The 18741-nt window shown below is 36.8% G+C and overlaps 1 protein-coding gene and 1 long non-coding RNA gene across 6 annotated transcripts in view; both read left to right on the top strand.

Moving 5' to 3' along the window:
- The window catches only part of ZFAND3 (zinc finger AN1-type containing 3), a 346984-nt gene that overhangs the window by 112780 nt on the left and 215463 nt on the right, over window positions 1-18741 (top strand). The gene's annotated exons all lie outside the window — the stretch shown is intronic.
- The window catches only part of LOC118660014, a 34945-nt gene that overhangs the window by 2947 nt on the left and 13257 nt on the right, over window positions 1-18741 (top strand). The window contains exons 1-3 of one of the 2 annotated variants that reach the window (XR_004968784.1): window positions 6949-7628; window positions 12271-12363; window positions 15030-15082. The exons of the other annotated variant lie outside the window; for it this stretch is intronic. This is a non-coding gene — a long non-coding RNA (uncharacterized LOC118660014). Of the gene's footprint in view, window positions 1-6948; window positions 7629-12270; window positions 12364-15029; window positions 15083-18741 lie in introns of those variants that run through there. 2 annotated transcript variants of the gene reach the window in all.

Here is an 18741-nt window from a genome sequence, read left to right as displayed (position 1 = left end):
AGTCTAGAAGTATTGAATCACATTAATCATGTAATATTAGGAAATGGTGATCTTAGAATGCTTGATTGGAAGGAATACTAAAGTCTTTCCTGTCCAAAACACATTTCCTGTCCAACTGCCTACTGAATTAATGAGTTTTAAAGTAAATAGGTGATGGGGGTAAAGTGGCTTGTTTTTGTTTTTTTCATCTTTTATGTATATCTTTCAATCTCAGTTTCCTTCTATGTTATGTTAGTAATCTTGAAGAGGTAACTAAAAAGAAATCTGTAACAAAGTGGCAAAAACACTTTATTTGTGGGTATTCCTAAGGCATTTTATGCATGTTTCTGTTCACTATTCATTTGCTGATCATTTGGCAAAATTAAGTTTATTTATTATTCAGTAAAGTTGGTACAGTGACAATTTAAAATAACTGATTACAATTTTTTACCTTAAAAATTTTTTAAAATAATGAGGTTTGGATTATATACAAGATTTTATTCCAATTAAAGAATCACTGAAATGTCCTAAAAATGTTTTCTACATCATTAGTGCCTTAAAAGAAACCCCCCTGAACTTGACAAATCTTTGTTTAGGCCTTTTTGTGTCCAAGCCAATATGAGTTTCATGTCTCTCTGTGAATGGACCTTTTTTATGGTGTCCTTTATTAACCTATCACAAACCAGACAAAATTCTCCTCTCAAAATTCTATTTTAAATTTTTATTGTTTTATTTTTAAATTTATTTTTAAAATTATGTTTTGTTTTTACTGTTGACATTTTTTAAAAATATTTTATTTTTACAGAGAGGAAGGGAGAGAGAGAATGGGAAACATCGATGAGAGAGAAACATCGATCAGCTGCCTCCTGTACACCCCCTACTGGGGAAGTGCCTGCAACCGAGGTACATGCCCTTGACCAGAATCGAACCTGGGACCCTTCAGTCCACAGGCCGACACTCTATCCACTGAACCAAACCAGTTAGGGCAATTGTTGACATTTTTACAGATGTCCCCCTCCCCCTCCCTTTGTCCCATACACCCAGACCCTCCCCTTCCCTGCCCCATACCACATTGTTGTCTGTGTGTATAGGCTATGTATGTATGTTTTTTGACTATTCTCTTCAACTTCTATTCATCCCACTCACCTCCCGTCTGACCTCTGTCAGTCTGTTCCATGCTTCCATGTCTGTGGTTATATTTTGTTTGACAGTTTATTTTGTTCATTAGATTACACATATTAGTGAGATCATATGATATTTGACTTTCTCTGCCTGGCTCATTTTGCTCAGCATTATAATCTCCAGGTCCATTCATACTGTTGCAAAAGATAAGATTTCCTTTGTTTTTACAGCCACATGTTATTCCATTGTGTAAATGTACACAGCTTTTTTTTTCTATTGTATTACTAGAGGCCTGGTGCATGAAATTTGTGCACAGGTGGGTCCCTAGTCCTGGCCGGTGATCAGGGCCAATTGGGACCTTTCTTCCCCTGGCTGCTGGCTGCCGGCCGGGTCCTTCCTTCATGCCTCACTGCCCCCTATATTATATAGGATTATTATTTATTGTATTATTTTTCCTTTTTAAAAATTTTATCTTTATTGTTGAAAGTATTCTATATAACAAAAGGCTAATATGCAAATTGTTCCCTCAACTGGGAGTTTGACCAGGGGGCGGGGCCATCCAGCCAACCACCCACAGTCCCTCTCCCCAAGTTGCCCCTCCCCCCAGCTGGCCCCGCCCCAACCACCCCTCCCCCCTGATCTGACCCCACTGGTGCATGAATGTGTGCACTGGGCCTCTAGTTATATATATCCCTCTCGCCACCCAATTGCCACCCCCATCCCCCCAACTCTTGCCTGTAACTCACCTCCCCTACCCCTGGCCCTCACTGCACTATTGTCTGTGTCCATAGGTTATGCATGTATGAATATAAGACCATGTGATACTTTTCTTTTCTCTGACTGGCTTATTTAGGTTAGCATAATACTCTCCAGGTTCCTCCATGCTACCTCAGTAGATAAGAGATCCTTCTTTTTTATAGATGCATAGTATTTCGTTTTGTAAATGTATCACAGCTTTATTTTTTCTTCAGTATATTTTTATTGATTTTGGAGAAGAAGGGAGAGAGAAGCATCAACGTTGATTGGCTGCCTCCTGCACACCTCCTACAACACAGGCAAGCGCCCTGACCAGGAATCAAACTGGTGACTTATTGGTGTATGGGTTGACACTGAACCACTGAGCCACACTGGCTCGCTAACACAGCTCTCTCTCTTTTTTTTTTTTTTTAAATATATTTTATTGATTTTTTTACAGAGAGAAAGGGAGAGGGATAGAGAATTAGAAACATCGATGAGAGAGAAACATCGATCAGCTGCCTCCTGCACACCCCCTAGTGGGGTTGTGGCCGCAACCAAGGTACATGCCCTTGACCAGAATCGAACCTGGGACCTTTCAGTTCGCAGGCCGACGCTCTATCCACTGAGCCAAACCAGTTAGGGCATAACACAGCTCTCTTATCCACTCATTTATTGATGGGCATTTGGAATGTTTCCAGATCTTGGCTATTGTGAACAATGCTGCTATGAACATAGGTCTGCATATATTCTTTCTGGTTGGTGTTTCAAAATTCTTAGAATATATTCCCAAAAGTGTGATTGCTGGGTCAAAAGGAAGTTTCATTTTTAATTTTTTGAGAAAACTCCATACTATTTTCCATAGTAACTGTACTGGTCTGCATTCCTGCCAACAGTGCACAGGGTTGCCTTTCTCCACATCCTTGCCAGCAGTTGTTGTTTGTTGATTTATAGATGATAGCCACTCTGGCAGGTGTGAGCTGGTACGTCATTGTGGTTTTAATTTGCATCTCTTTGATAATTAGTGATGCTGAGCATTTTTTTTTATATGTCTCTTAGCCATTTTGTAGGTCCTCTTTGGAGAAGTGTCTATTCAGGTCCTAGGAAATTAACCCCTTATCAAATGTATCATTGGCAAATATGTTTTCCCATACAATGGGTTCTCTTTTTATTTTGTTGATGGTTTTCTTTTGCTGTGCAGAAGCTTTTTAGTTTGCTATACAGTGGGGCCTTGACTTACGAGTTTAATTCGTTTCCGTGACGGAGCTCGTAACTCAAATTACTCGTATGTCAAATCATAAAGTGAATGAGTGAGACACGTGATGCTGGGCTGATGTGGCGTGACGTTTGCTGCGCCAACTAGCGGTGGGGTATCTGAAGCTGGCTCGTGACCCGAATTTTAGCTCACAACTCAAAGCAAAAAATCGGCCGAGAGACGGCTCGTATCTCGAAAAACTCGTTAGTCGGGACACTCGTAAGTCAAGGCCCCACTGTAGTTCCATGTGTTTATTTTTTCCTTTGTTTCCATTGCCCTAGAAGCGTGGTTGGCAAACTGTGGCTCGTAAGCCACATGCGGCTCTTTGGCCCCTTGAGTGTGGCTATTCCACAAAATACCGACTTTTGCGCATGGGCCACGAAGTTTCAATCGCAGTGTATGTGTGCGACCGCAGTGTATGTGTGTGGTATTTTGTGGAAGAGCCACACTCAAGGGGCCAAAGAGCCACATGTGGCTTGCGAGCTGCAGTTTGCTGACCATGGCCCTAGAAGATATATCGGCAAATATATTTTTGCAAGAGATGTCTGAGATTTTACTGTCTATGTCTTCTCCTAGGATTTTCCTGGTTTCATGATTTACATTTAAGTCTTTTATCCATTTTGAGTTTATTCTTGTGTATGGTGTAAGTTGGTAGTCTCGTTGCATTTTTTGCATGTACCTGTCCAGTTTTTCCAGCACCGTTTATTGAATAGACTTTCTTTACTCCATTGTATGCTCTTGCCTTCAAAGTTTTTAAATGACTCTGCAGGAGGAGCCTAAAAAAAAATAAAGTACTTTTAAAAAAAAATATGTTTTTGTTGACTTTTAAAGAGAGAGAGAATGGGAGAGGGATAGAGAGATAGAAACATCAGTGACAGAGTATCATGGATCACCACCGCCTGCACACCCTCTACTGGGGATCATGCCTGCAAACCTGGGCATGTGCCTTGACTGAGAATCGAACCTGCGATCTCTTGGTTCCTGTGTCAACTCTCAACTGCTGAATCACACCAGCTGGGCAAGAAAATACTTTTTTTATGCTTCCCTCGACCAGAATTTGTCTTTATTAAAAAGAAAGTCAAAAGCAGTAAATTCCTTTTCTTTTAAGATGATTGATGTCTTGTGATTTGGCCTATAACGGGTGTCACATAGAGATGGTGTCACCAACAGCTTGTGTAGCAATTTAAAAACATGGGTAATGGCAGTGCTGGATATTAATATTCTGTATTTGAGGGGTTAGGGGAAACTGCATATTATCTAGAAAAATAGCAAGTGAAGCAGATGCATTGGAACATTATCGGCAGTATTATTTTAGGGGTAGTCACTTAGTTGTGTACATGCTAAATGGTTTAATCTTTATAAAACAAAAATGAATGTCTTGCCTAAAATACTTTTTTATATAATTGTCACATAAAATATTTGATTTTGTTTTAAGCATACTTTTTTTTTTTTTTTGGTGTTAATATTCCGAGTATGAAAAAAATACCTCTTGCTTAAGTGCTTGTCGGACACATAGGCACTTGTGGCACTACTGGTTATCAGTCCTTGTTAAAATTCTTTGGGTGCTTCTAGTTGTACCATAAATCAAAATTCAGAGAACCAGTGACACCCTAATATCAGAATGATGTTTTTGATATCCCAGAGGGCTGCTGTGTTTTGTGTTTAGTGGCTTCATTGAAAGGTTGTCTGTGGAACCTCTTTGTGCGTTTTAGATAGAAATAAATGCACAGTATTTAGAGTAAATGCACAAATTCAGAGTAAGAGAACGGAGGGGAATGTAATGGCACACAACAAGCTTGTCTTTTTTTTTTTTTTTTTTTTTTTTAACTGCAACCAAGGGAACCTTTTCAAAGTATATTGTAAAGGTCAGATTTCATGTATTTCGTATCTCAGCTTTGTGTGACTGAATAGAGGCTGTTTGGCTTCTTGATTTATAAGATATTTACCTATGATTCAGTATTTTGTGAACACCTCACATTGTCTTTACTGTGGCCCCACCCTTGTAATAGAAAACAAAGACAAAGTCTGCACTGACAGAAGCTCTTCCTTATACACTTTTGTTGCACAACACAAAAGAGCATTGGCCTTAGAGTAAAAGTAATTGTTTAGATTTTTAAAAAACAAATTAGGGTTTTTCCCTTCCTTTGTGTGCTAGTATATTATCAAGTACCAAGATACCTTGTCTTAATAGTTCACAGTTGGGGCTTATTCCCTTTATTCTGTCGGGCCCTGATCTTGGTTAAGGGAGAGGGAAACATTTTTTCTTAATGGAAGTTAACTGAGTTCAAATAAATTATTATCTCTTAAGTTCACTGTGCTTTAATTTCTCACAGTATTATCAAGGAATCGTTTTTTACTGGTTTGGAAACTAGTTTTAATAAGTTTTGCGATAACATGGATGAATCTTAAAGATATTATGCTAAGTGAAATAAACTAGTCACAAAAGGACAATTAACTGTCTTTGTTTGCACTTATGTGGGGTACCTAAGAGATCAAATTCAGAAAGACAGAAAATGGAATGGTGGTTGCCAGGGGTTGGGAAGTTGTGGAGATGGAAGGTGGTGATTGTTGCACAATGGTGTGAATGTACATAATGCCACTAAACGCACTTAAAAATGGTTGAGATGGTAAATTTGATGTTATATGTATTCTGTGACAATTAAAATAATGATTAAAAGAAATGTTTAATCTTGGATTTTGAGTACAATTTTGTTCTCTGCATTTGCCAAAAATGCAGATTTAGATTTCCTTTATTAACAGGAGGTTAAGTGTTTGTTTCAGTAGCACATATACTAAAACAGGAGGTTAAGTGTGAATATTCTTTCTGTGCAACGAATCTATTTTCAGTAGAGACAAAAAAACAAAATATTTACAGAAACAAATAAAAATTAGAACTGAAAATAGTTTTTCCTCTTTTAATTATCTATGTAAATAATGCCATGGTAAGTGTTGTATATATAATTATCAAAGACAGTGTAGTGGCTCTGACTTTGGGCAAGCTATGCAATCTGGAATATCAGTTAATTTGTCAAATGGAGGTCAGTATACTTTTCTCTCTAGGAATCAAATAAGATGATGTAGATAAAAGTCTCTTTTAGAAGTATTTATTTTGTCAAAGTACTGCAAGCACAGTCAAAATAATCCTATATAATAAAAGGATAATATGCAAAGTGACTAAACAGCAGAACGACTGGTTGCTATGATGTGCACTGACCACCAGAGGGCAGACGCTCAATGCAGGAGCTGCCCCCGGTGGTCAGTGCACTCCCACAGGGGGAGTGCTACTCAGCCACAAGCTGAGCTCACAGTGCTAAGGATGGCTTCCTGTGGACCTAAGCTGGCAGTTGGATATCCCCCAAGGGCTCCCAGACTGCGAGAGGGCACAGGCTGGCCTGAGGGGACTCCCCCGCCCCCCCACCCCCAGTGCATGAATTTCATGCACCAGGCCTCTAGTATGTAATAAAATGACCCACACCTCCCTATTCCTTCCATTTTCCCCCAGAAGCAGCCATTTTCAGTTCTTTCTGCTGTTTGTTCTAAATTTATACTCTCCATATTTACCATTAATGTACATACATTGCTATGCTTTGATTTATGACTGTTAGTCATTTTTTACTTTTTATTATATAAAATGTTTGCTTTCTTCTCCACCCTGTTTTATCTTCTCCTCCAAGATATATTCATAGTGCAATTTTTGGTTAAATAATTCATTACTTACATTCTTTTTTAAAAATATTTTATTGATTTTTTTACTGAGAGGAAGGGATAGGGATAGAGAGTTAGAAACATCGATGAGAGAGAAGCATCGATCAGCTGCCTCTTGCACACCTCCTACTGGGATTGTGCCCGCAACCAAGGTACATGCCCTTGACCGGAATCGAATCTGGGACCTTTCAGTCTGCAGGCCAACGCTCTATCCACCGAGCCAAACCGGTTAGGGCATTACTTACATTCTTATGGGCATATAATTATTATGACCTACAGGACATTTTAGTATACTATGGTATTTCCTTTTATTTTCTTTTTCTTTCCACAAAGTATTTTTCAGAGATATTTGTTATTTCTGTCTTAATTATATTGTATTTAGAAATATGTTTTATGATTTTAGTCCCTTTATATTTATTGAGACTTATTTTTATATCCTGAAATACTATCTATCTTGGTAAATATTTTGTGTGCATTTTGAAAAGACTGTGCTTTCTGCTGGTGTGGGATAGTGTGTGCTATTAATGTCATGTAGGTCAAGTTGGTTGAGAATATTGTTCTATGTACTGTCTTTGCTGATATTGCATACTTGTTCTGTTGAGAGGGATATTGAAATATCTGACTATCAAGGTGGATTTATCTATTTGTTCCTTACAGTTCCATCATATTTTGCTTCATGTGTTTTGAAGCTCTGCATAAATTTTTAGGATTTTTATGTGTTCTATGTGAGTTGATTCTTTTATTATTATGAAATTACTGTCTTTATCCTAGGTAGTATTATTTGTTCTGACATCTACTTTGATATAAATTTATCCACTCCAGCTTTTATTAGGTCAGTGTTTGCATGGAATGTTTTTTTTTTTCTTATTTTTTTTAACCTATTTGTGTGTGTGTGTATTTAATTTTGTTTTATTGCTTAAAGCAGTGGTTCTCAACCTTCCTAATGCCGCGACCCTTTAACAGCGGTTCCTCATGTTGTGGTGACCCCCAACCATAAAATTATTTTCGTTGCTACTTTATAACTGCAGTTTTGATACTGTTATGAATCGTAATGTAAATATCTGATATGCAGGATGTATTTTCAGTGTTCACGACTCACAGGTTGAGAACCGCTGGCTTAAAGTATTACAAAGAGTATTACAAATGTCTCCTTTTTTCCCCTCTCCTTTGTTTTTATATTTAAAATGCATTTCTTATAGGGATCATATAGTTAGGTCTTTTTTATCAACTCCAACAGTTTTACCTTTTAATTGGGGTATTTATACCATTTATATTTAGTGTAATTATTGTTATGATTAGGTTTAAATCTTATATTTAATCTATCAAATAACATTTTGACATTTGTTTCATACTTATTCTGTTATTCTCTTTTCCTGCTTTCTTTTGTATTAATTTAACATTTTTTATGATTCATTATATCTCCTTTGTTGACTTATTTTGTTATATTAGTGCTTACTTATTTTAGTGTGTGTCATACATTTTTAACTTCTCACAGTCGGCTCAAGTGACATTACATTGCTTCATATGTAGTATAAAAGCCTTAAAATAGCATGCTTTCATTTCTTTCCACCTTTGTGCTATTGTCAGACATCTTACTTTTGCACATTTTATTAAACATTTACTACTTTGTTACTTATTTTTGTGCCAGTAGTCAGTTTTTAAAAAAATCTCATATATTTAGCATATAATAACTGTTTTAATGATTTTGACATTTCCTTTATATAGGTCCATATTTTTATTTGGTGTTATTTTCATTCTGTCTGAAGGGTGTCCTTTAACATTTTTTATGGTGAGAGGCTACTGGTGATTAATTCTTTTTATTTTAGTAACTTTGAAAAGTCTTCATTTAGCCTTTGTTTTGAAGATACTTTCACTGAGTGTAGAATTTTAGGTTACGCTTTCTCTCTGTCTTCCTCTCTCTCTTAAAGATGTTACTCCAGTGTCTTCTTTTTTGCATTGTTTGTGTTGAGGAATCTATTGTCCTTATTTTAGTTCCTCCATATATCACACATTTTTCTCTGGTTGTTTTAAGGATATTTCTCTTTATAGCTGGTTTTGAGTAATTTGATTATGATATGTCTTGGTATGATTTTGTACATTTGTTAGACTTTTGGGGTTCATTGACATTCTTGGTCCTGTTTCATTAAATAGGTAAACCTTTTGGCCATTATTTTTTCAAATCTTTTTTCACACCAGTCACCCTCTTGGGAATTCCAGTTATATATATTGTAAGTCACTTGAAGTTATCCCACAGCTAAATGATACTTTTTCTCTTGTTTCTGTTTTATTTGGGATAGTTTCTATTGTTACATTTTCAGGTTCACCCATCTTCTATATACATAAAAAGCTAATATGCAAAGTGTCCCTTCAGGAGTTCGACCAAAAGACCTAGAGTTTGATCGCTTGGTATGCTGTGCGCTGACCACCAGGGGTGGCACGGAAGGAAGGAAGGCCCCAGTCGGCAGCCAGGGAAGGAAGGCCTTGGCTGGCAGCTGGAAGGAAGGCCCCAGCCGTCAGCCAAAAGGCCCTGATCGGCCCTGATTGCCGGCCAGGCCTGGGGACCCTACACGTGCATGAATTTCATGCACCAGGCCTCTAGTTTTTTTTGGTAATTTCTTGTATCCTGGTAATCTCATCCAGTGTAGTTTTCATCTCTGACATTACAGTTTTCATCTATAGAAGTTCAATTTGGGTCTTTTATATCTTCCATGTCTTCTGTCTTAACTTTTTGAACATTGAAAAGATAGTTATCTATGTTTTCAAGTCCTTATCTACCAATTCTAGTATCTGTCAGTTCTTTATTCTGTTTTTATTGACTTTCTCCTCACTTTGAGTCATATTTTTTTCCTGCTTCTTTACTTGTTCCATTAGTTCATGACTTTATGTCAGGAACTAATGACTGTAAGTATTTTATCCTTGTTGGGTGTTGGATATTTTTATGTTAATACTAGAGGCCCAGCGTGCACGAGTAGCTCACTTCTGTTTGCCTCAGCTGGCCGCCCAGCCCATCGCTGCTCGTAGCTCGCTACCCCGCCCTTTGCCGCTCATAGCTCTCCGCTGCTTGTAGCTCTCTGCCGCTAGTAGCTCGTGCCCCGCTGGCCGCGAGAGCTGCTGCTTGTTTGGTCGTGACAGCCACGGGCCTTTTATATAAGAGATAAACCTTCCTATGCTTTATTCTTGGATGCCATTACTTACTTGGAAACAGTTTATTCTTTTGTGGTCTTGATTTTAAAATTTGTTAAGGAGCCCTGGAGCAGTTTTTCATCTAGCACTAATTATTCCACACAATTGAGGCAAGGCTCTTTTGTTTACTCAATTCTGTGTTTTGTGAATTTAGAGGTTTTCAATTCTGGTGGGAACAAGAGTTTTCTGGTCTGTGTGAGTACCAGGCATGATTCCCTCTAACCACTTAGAGTGGTTCTTAGCCTAGTATTCTTTTCTCACACAATACTCTTGGTCAGTACTGAGCTAAATACTCAAAAGGGACCCTTTACAGTCTCCTGTGTTCTCTCATCCAGAATTCTATGTTGTAAACTTTAGCTGCCTTGGTCTCTATGGACTCTAAGCTCTGAAGCTTCAATTCTGGGAGTTTGCTGGCTTAGCCTGGATTTGTCCACCATATTAGTTTCCTTTCTCTAAGAAGATCACTACTGTCTTTTGTGTCTGATATCTAATGTCTTGAAAAATATTTCATATATTTTGTCTGTTTTTTGTTTGTTTCAGGTGAGCTGGTAAATTCAATCTATCTGTCTTCATCTTAGCTAGAAGTGTAAGTTATCTAGATAATCTTTATAAAATTACTAGGAAAGGTAAAAGGATTTATTGCTTAGATCTGTGAGCTCATCTCAAATGAATTGATTGGTTGTTTTGGGGGATTTTCTGCTGTCCTGTGAATTTACATTGGCCTTTGCTTTATTGATATGTGTGCCATTCATTCCTACTGTACTAAGCAGAAATGCGTTGTTTTGGGGCTTTTCAGGAGAATGGAGGTCCCCAGAGTAGAAAGGCTCAGTGTTGGATCATAGGAAGAGACTGGTGGGTATATCAGGAAATTAGTGTTTTTGGCTCTGAGTACCAAAGTAGTAAGGTCAGCTGTGATCTAGTAATTATTATAAGACACTTAGGATCTTCAGTAGGAAGTTGAATGGTACCAGTTCTTTGTGCTTCTTGGAAACAGTATAGTTAATGAATGAGAGCTTGAACTACAGGGTCAAATAGCCAGTGGGTTCATTTCCCGTCTCTGCCACTTAGCTCTGGGGAAGTTACCAGTTAGACTTTTGCAACAGGGTGGTGTTAGTATAGAGAGCAAGGGGTAAGTCTAAATTACATTGGGATAAAATGATCCAAGAGTACTTGTTCAGATTCATATGTGGAAAAAATCTTGAAAATTTGATGAACACTGTGGATTCTTCTCTCAAAAAAAGGAATGTGTGCTCATAGTTTTGCATACTTTTTTTGTGTGAGTTCATAAATTTAATTGAGATACCTGTATCCAAGTTAAGAATTTTGTTTTAGGGAGTCTCATTAAGAGTGATAGATGTAGAAGCCAGATTATAAGAAGGAAAGAGTGGGGAGGAAGTAATCGTGGATATGGACAGGCCTTGCTGATTATGAATATTGTTGGTAGTGGACTAATGGTTGTGGAATTTCCCTTCCTGAAAGACCTTAAATAAGTCTGTGGCATTCGGCACAACTCTGAGTTTTCGGGGATATTATGAAAAAAAGTACTCATTTCAGAAAACTGAAACACCCTGTAGCTTTCCTGACTTCCTTTTCTGGCCAGTTTTTCTTTGCTACCTTTCAGTTCTGGAGGGGTCAGAACTGTTGACTGTGTTTGGGGTGGTTCAGTCTAATAGTATTTCTGTCATGTATTAAGCAAGTTTTCCCCTTTTCAGGAAAAACACAAATTACATTTTTTCTAGAACAACATAAATTATTTTTATATCACTTGCCAATTCTAGTAGGAATATGTCTTGTATTCTTGGTTTGATGCACTGGACTCGGCATCACAATTTTTTTCATTGAGTTCCAACTCTCCTTTTGTTTCTTGTGTGACCTTGGACAAATGACTTAAATTTCTCTTCATTTCATTTTGCTCTTTTGCTTGGTAAAGCTGGTGATAACCTATCTTACAGAGGTCTTAAAGGATCAAATAAAATTTTAAGGCACTTAGTAAACTACAAGCCTATATGCATGTAACTTTTTTCTTATTAGATACAGATTAATAAAACATTGATAAGCAGTGCTAAAGTGGTCTAGATTTTTTTTTTTTATTCAATAGAAAATTTGGCTCTACTATTTTGAAACTAGAAGCTGGTGGGGAAGTATTGTTACATAGTTTAAAATATGTGAATAAGTGAAAACTATAGGACATTCATGAAAGAAATTCAAGGCACAAATAAATGGAAAGATACCCTGTTTTCATTGATTGGAAGAATTAATATTGTTAAAATGTCTCCTAAAATGGTCAACAGATTCAGCGCAATTTCTATGAAAATTCCAGTGGCATGTTTCACAGAAATGAAAAAGAAATCCTAAAATCTGTATGGAACCACAAAAGACCACAGGTAGGGAGCCAAAGTAGTCACGAGAAAGAACAACAAAGTTGGAAGCATCATGTATCCTGATTTCAAACTATATTACAAAGTTATAGTAATCAAAACAAATATGGTACCAGACACACAGACCAATGGAACAGAATACAGTGCCCCAAAATGAACTCATACATATACAACCAACTAATCTTTGATTAGGGTACCTACAATGAACAATGGAGAAAAGGATAGTCTCTTCATTAAATGATGTTGGGGAAAAATGAAAAGGAAATCTATGGAATATATCTGATAAAGGGTATAATATCCAAAATGTGTAAGAACCTGTACAACTCAGTAGCAAAAAAACAAAACAAAACATACAACCTGATTTAAAATTGGGCAATGGACCTGAATAGATAGTTCTCCAAAGAAGATATACAAGTGGCCAACAGGTACATGAAAAGATGCCCAAATCACCAGTCAGGTCAGTGCAGTGCAATTCAAAACCACAATGAGATATTACCTCAAAATGGCTATTGTGAAAAAACAAGAGGTAAGTATTGCTAAGAATGTGAAGAAAAGGGAATTCTCGTACACTCTTGGTAGGAATATAAACTCATACAGCCATGATGGAAAATAGTAAAGAGTTTCCTCAAAAAATTGAAAGCAGAACTATTTGATCCGGCAGTTTCACTACTGGGCATGTATCCAAAGGAAATATCTTGAAGAGATACCTGCATTCCCATGTTCATTGTAGTATTATTTACAATTGCTAAGATGTAGAAACAACCCAAGTGTTTGTCATTTGGGTGAACAGATAAAGAAAAATGTGATACATGTGCATGCACATACACAATGGGATATTACTCAGTCATAAAAAGGAAGGAAACCTGCCATTTGTGACAACACGTATGAACCTGGAGGACATTATGCTAAGTGAAATGAGCCAGACAGAGAAAGATAAATTCTGTACATGTAGAATCTACACTTATATGTAGAGTATAAAAAAAGTCAAACTCACAGCAGCGGAGAGTAGGATGGTGGTTGCCAGGCAGTGGGGGGAGGGGGGGAATGGGAGACATTGGCCAAAAGGTATAACCTTTCAGTTACAAAATGAATAAATTCTGGGGATCTAATGTATAGCATGGTGTCTATAGTTAATAATACTATATTATGTACTTGAAATTTCCTAAGAGTAGATTTTGAGTAGTTCCCACCACACACAAAAAGTGGTAACCATGTAAGGTGATGTGTTAATTAGCTTGATGGTGTAATCCTCTCACATTGTTTATGTCAAATCATCATGTTGTACACTTTAAATATGTACAATTTTCATTTGTCAATTATACTTTAAAGCTGAAAAAAGAAAACAAATGTAATAGAAATAGAGGTGTCAGCTACTTTCTACCTAAGGAATGTGGCTCTACTTTTAGTTGTCAAGGAAATGTGATCTATTCTAGGCAGCTTGTTTTTGCTTTCATATGTTAGCTACAAACCTAGACTGAAATGACAAGGAAAGGCAGCACGAGTCTGGTAAATATTACTAGTGGAGCAATTTATTGATATTCCTTTGGAGAAAACTAAGATATGCTATGCATGTAACATACAGGATGTTTATAGTCTATAATTTGCTTCACTATATTTAGTCCAAAAATCTTGTACACAAATCACATGGGGAGATTAGACCAGATAAATATGATAGAAGGTAAAATTAAATTGATTGTGTTTGCTGGGAGAAAGAATTTATGATTATGGACATAAAATATTCTTTTGATGGTTGACTTTATTCCTTTTTTTTAAACTATATTTTTATGGATTTCAGAGAGGAAGGGAGATAGAGATAGAAACATCAGTGATGAGAGAGAATCATTGATTTGCCGCCTCCAGTACACCCCCTACTGGGGATTGAGCCTGGAACCTGGGCATGTGCCCTTAACTGGAATCGAACCCGGGACCCTTCAGTCCACAGGCCCACACTCTATCCCAGTGATGGCAAACCTATGACATGCGTGTCAGAGGTGACATGCGAACTCATTTTTTTGGTTGATTTTTCTTTGTTAAATGGCATTTAAATATATAAAATAAATATCAAAAATATAAATCTTTGTTTTACTATGGTTGCAAATATCAAAAATTTCTATATGTGACATGGCACCAGAGTTAAGTTAGGGTTTTTCAAAATGCTGACACATCGAGCTCAAAAGGTTCGCCATCTGAGCCAAACCAGCTAGGGCTATATTTATTTAGATGTGTAAGTTTTCAGTATAAAAATAAGATTTTTGAAAAATTGCTTTAGGTCTACTCTTGACCATTAACTGTAAATGAGATTATTTTTATAATGTTATACCACTGTAATCACTCTAATCCCGGTAGCTAAATGTTTGATCCAGGATATTGAGCACTTGTTTGATTTCTATTAGAAGAAAATTGAACTAGACTTACTTGAACTAGACAAGATTCTGAACGTAAAGTTTGGAATGAATATACATCAGCTCTTCTTCCACACTTAGGCTTTTTAAGAGGCCCCCAGACAGGCAAAGGTACCTTCTGTTTACATTGCTTATACTGGGTTGAGGAAAAGTAGGTTTACAATTGTTCATATGGAAAATAATACAATAATAAACAAAAGGACAAGAATAAACTGTGTTTTGCATACTCACAACTATAAGCCTACTTTTGCCCCTTTTATTTTTATAAAGGTAAATTCCCATGGAAAAGTAGAATAGAATCTTGATATGACGAACTAATTCTGGTGAGTGGGTGTCCCTTAAAACCAAAAATCTGTTATATAATAAGATAGGTTTTCCAAATGCAAATGTTAAAAATTTGGCAAATTGGTTTACTTACTTTTGCTTATGTAGACACGTTTATGTAATTAAAATTAAGTATTCAGTATGTATGAAAATTAAGTATGTATGAAAAGTTTAATTTTACACAAAAGCTTTTTGTGCATTACAGTAATTTAAAATTTGTACTGAATTTGTACATTTACCCATCACCACGAGTAAACAAATGCACACGACTGGGGCGTGGCTTAGTGCATGTGGGAATGGCCAACAAGCCTTAAAACTGATATAGAAAGTCACGCCACGTGACAACAGAACCAATTACTGCTCCTGATGTGGTGTGATCACGTTGCTAATCATTTGCCAAACATAGTTTATGAGTGATAACTCTTGGATTTACATAGACTATAGTTGTAGCTATGTAATATTTATTTATGTCAACGAAATTACTATGGTGTTTTTCTAACATAGGGTGTATTTGCTAAAATTTGTTAATTGTAAGCAAATCTTGGTTAAAAGCATTTTAAAATTAACAGGATGTTAGTTTTCACATATGACACATAGACCGGAAATTTTGTCTGTTAAATCCAAATTCCACTAAAGTGAGGTCTGCAAAATCGAGGGTTTGTTTACTGTAGTTGTGAATTATGGTAAAATATTTCTTCTAAGTTTGCTTCGTGTATTTCTTAAGCTTTTAGAAGATCTGGCCCCTTCAAATGTATCTGCAGAGTTAAGTGTCATCTTCAGGATTAGTATCCATTTGTAGGCTTCAGTTAAGAACTTAGTGAAGAATTAAAGAGCTAAATCCATGGTGAGTGGAAATGGAATAGTGAAGACTGGAATATGGCAGCCCATTTTACTTTCAGAATTCTCTTAAATGCAGGGCTTTGCTTTTGGGCTGCAGTTTTAACGACATGATGCAACATGGCCTAAAACCGTACAGTGGTCCATAAATCAAGCTACAGTCTAGCTCTGTGAAATTAACGTGCAACATCAGAAAATGTTTCAGTGCTATCAGTTTTTCCATAGTAGTGATGGTTCCCTGCAAGTGCATTTTAGCCCGATTTCATCATGATAGAAATGTTAGTATTGGAATCGTATAGATGGCTTCAAATCTGAGAATTTGTCCTCTGTTGTTATGTGCACAATGTTAAAAATAGATTTTTACCTTAAAATAAACCTATAGTTTAAAGCAGTTAGCATAATCATGTATTTTCTGTTGGCTGTGGTGTATTTTATCTGTGTTGTTTCACCATTCAAAAGATGTTGTTTAAATAATACAGATACACATTATGAATAGAAATGGTAATGAGTTTACATAAATTGTCAAATATATAAATATTAATAGTTGAATCTAAAACAATTTGATATGAACACTATTGAACCTTACTAAAAGACCTTGTCCTTGTGATGCTTGCGTTATGTAAATGAGCATTTTCTGAAGCTGCTTCCTGGTTATATTTGTACTTTCAACATCTTTCCATTAAATTGGCATAACTTTTATCTTCCAGTCTCAGAATTAAATTGAGGCCAAATAGAAGCAAGTTCTTCAGGCTTTTAATTTAAACTTAAACTGTTTCCTTCTAAGAATAATACTTATAACCTGGCCTCTGAAACTTGAAAGAAGTGTGTAAATAAATTACATTGGTTCAAAAGGTAATTTTTTTGAATATCTACTGTGTTTATTGCTTTACATTAAGCAATGTAGAGCAAAGTGTACATATAGTTCCTACTCTCAAAGACAAAGTCTAATTGGGAGATCAGGCATAAACATTGAATGGCATATAGTAGACTTCTAATTTGTGGGAGATGTGTTCTGAGACCTTCAGAATACCACTGTAGCTTATCTTTTACTTAGTTTTCTTCGCTGTAAAATGTGGATGACAATACTATACCTCTCACAGTTGTGAGAATTAAGATCCTGTGTTAAATAAAAACTATAAAATCATAATGAGCTGATCTTGTTAGGCTCACTGATCAGCCAAGTAACTCATGCCTACTCAGCTGTCCTGCAACACAATGCAAATTCATTCTTAGCAAACTAATTTATTATATGTAGTGAACCTTGAAACCCCAAGTGTTAAGTCCTTGAATGCCAAATGTTTAGTATGACAGATGTTTCTTTCAGATCTCTGTTGCCAACTCATATTCATATATGCTTTTCACTCTGGACAGAAGGTGATGGGCAGTGCCATCAGGGACATTGTCTGAGCTGGCAACTGCCTCTCTTTTGTGGAACTGCTCACTTTTCATGAGTTGCATCCTCTTAGCATGTACACACACTGCTGGTATTCAAACAACCATCTTAGAACCTTGTATAGCTGCTACCTTTCCATGTACATACCTTCCCTTTATTTAGAAGTATAGAAAAGGCTGCCATATTCACTTACTTGTTTATTCATTCTAGCTACAGAAATTATTCTTATCAAAATTTTTACTCGTTTCCATGTTGAATGACAATTATCAGTCTTGAAAGCCCCCTCCACCAATTTTTAAAATTAAGGTTATGACTGGTTTCTAGTTCTTAGGTTTCCCTCCTGCTTCACCAACAATACCAAACACTTCTCCTGGGAAGGCTTTTAGCTGCTTCTGAATGTGAAAGCCTTTCCTCCCAAGTCCTTTCTTTTTTTTTGGCTTTCTGCTCTTTTCCCCTCTGGACTGAGAACTTAACATTGTTCTGTTGATCTAGGTGTCAAACCTTTCTACCCAAGATCTCTTTGTTGGGTAGAGCACCCTACCATACTGTAACAGCATTAGTCAACAATGAAAAGTTCATACAGTGGATATTTAACTGCATGTTTTTCTGTACTATTCTCAGGATCCCAATTACTAATCAATCCTACTTTTCTCAAAGTGTCAACTGTTTTTGGCTTGGACCTGTGTTTCATATCTTAAAAGCCTTCACATATCTTATTTTTTCTGTTGTAATTCTGTTTTTTGTTTGTTTGTTTGTTTTGTACCATTTTTATTAATTTTTTCCAATGTTTTTCTTACTCTCTCCTCAAGTCCTGCAAAATGAAACAAATCCTTGAGTCCAAATATGTTTTTTTTTTTTTTTTTTTCCCACCTACAGACTGTTTCCATCTTCTCAAAGGTCAGGTAACATAATAGTAGGAAGAAGTGTAGACTTTCATTGACTTTATAGGCCTACCCTGACCCTTAGCCATTATAGATGGATTCACTTGACCACCATGTGAAGCTACTGGACAAGAAGGGGTGCCTGAGTCATGAGGTAGCCAGCCCTTAACCTCTGACCTGTGTGGCTCACAGAGAAATGTGAACTTAAAAGAGAGGCAAAGGGAAATTTAATCTGGTGATGGCAGGTCTTCTTGGGTTGGAACATCTATGGTTGTGTGCACGTTGAAGCAGGGGAAGCCCTGGGCAGAGAGAAGAAAGCAGAGGTATGCATAATATCAGTGACTGCATAGCCCCCGAGAGAGACAGCCAGCCAGCTTTGGTTTCTGACAATGATCTAATTCCTGCTATTGGATCCCTGTGATATGTATATGTATTGTTGGGACTACCCATCTACCTTTACTTGAGGCAGGTAAAGTGGATTTACTGTTTTATACACAGCAGAGTCTGAATCAAAATCCCATGGTTAACAAATGCCAGCTGGTTCACC

Source organism: Myotis myotis, unplaced genomic scaffold (assembly GCF_014108235.1).
Source record: "Myotis myotis isolate mMyoMyo1 unplaced genomic scaffold, mMyoMyo1.p scaffold_m19_p_7, whole genome shotgun sequence".
In the NCBI taxonomy this organism is placed as follows: Eukaryota; Metazoa; Chordata; class Mammalia; order Chiroptera; family Vespertilionidae; genus Myotis; species Myotis myotis.
The sequence above is the reverse complement of the archived record's forward strand: the minus strand, read 5'-3'. Positions and strand labels throughout refer to the sequence as shown.